The sequence below is a fragment of the Schistocerca americana genome, chromosome 2, assembly GCF_021461395.2.
Source record: "Schistocerca americana isolate TAMUIC-IGC-003095 chromosome 2, iqSchAmer2.1, whole genome shotgun sequence".
Lineage (NCBI taxonomy): Eukaryota > Metazoa > Arthropoda > Insecta > Orthoptera > Acrididae > Schistocerca > Schistocerca americana.
In genome coordinates, this window is record NC_060120.1 from 1,043,737,022 (window position 1) to 1,043,737,984 (window position 963).

Genomic DNA, 963 nt, shown 5'->3' on the forward strand with positions numbered 1-963 from the left:
TTCGTAATTGCGTGGATGATGCTTCTCCGAAAGTCTGATGGTAATACGCCAGTCTGATACATTCTACACACCAGCATGAATAGTAGTTATCGTGCTTCCCTCAATGACTTTAGAAATTCTGATGGAATGTTTTCCATCCTTTTTGCCTTATTTGATCTTAACTCTTCCAAAGCTCTTTTAAATTCTGATTCTAATACTGAATCCCCTATATCTTCTCTGTCGACTTCTGTTTCTTGGTCTGTCACTTCATCAAGCAAGTCCTCTGGATTTCTCCATCTTCTGCCAGTATCGTCGCTAGAATTATTCCCCATACGTCTTTGCTTCCCTTATATATCTTGTCAGCATAGACGTCCGCAAGAGAGGCGGCAAAAGGAGGCCCTGGAATCTAGGGGAATGGACTTATTCATTATAGAATTCTAACGCGTCTCTAGCAATGATTGTTTGCAATTCTGCTGATCAGCAGAGACAGCATTTCGGAACGCTATGGGAAACATTGCGGGCAACGGCCTTGCCGCAGTGGATACACCGGTTCCCGTGAGATCACCGAAGTTAAGCACTGTCGGGCGTGGTTGGCACTTGGATGGGTGACCATCCTGGCCGCCATGCGTTGTTGCCATTTTTCTGGGTGCACGCAGCCTCGTGATGCCAATTGAGGACCTACTCGACCGAATAGTAGCGGCTTCGGTCAAGAATACCATCATAACGGCCGGGAGAGTGGTGTGCTGACCCCACGCCCCTCCTATCCGCATCCTCCACTGAGGATGACACGGCGGTCGGATGAACCCGGTAGGCCACTCGTGGCCTGAAGACGGAGTGCTTTTTTATGGGAAATATTGTGGCCTTATCAATATTAATATTAATTTATTTGTTTGGTTGTCACTCTGTTGACGGGTTATTTCAGTTTTCTTGGCTTGGCTGCGGGTTCGGAACTGTCCTGGAGTCTAATTCGAGGACTATTAATAG

The 963-nt window shown here is 46.9% G+C and overlaps 1 pseudogene; it reads left to right on the forward strand.

Annotated features, from left to right (window-relative positions):
- The first annotated feature begins 498 nt into the window (after nucleotides 1-498).
- Nucleotides 499-616, forward strand: LOC124597497 (annotated as a pseudogene).
- Nucleotides 617-963: the final 347 nt, after the last annotated feature.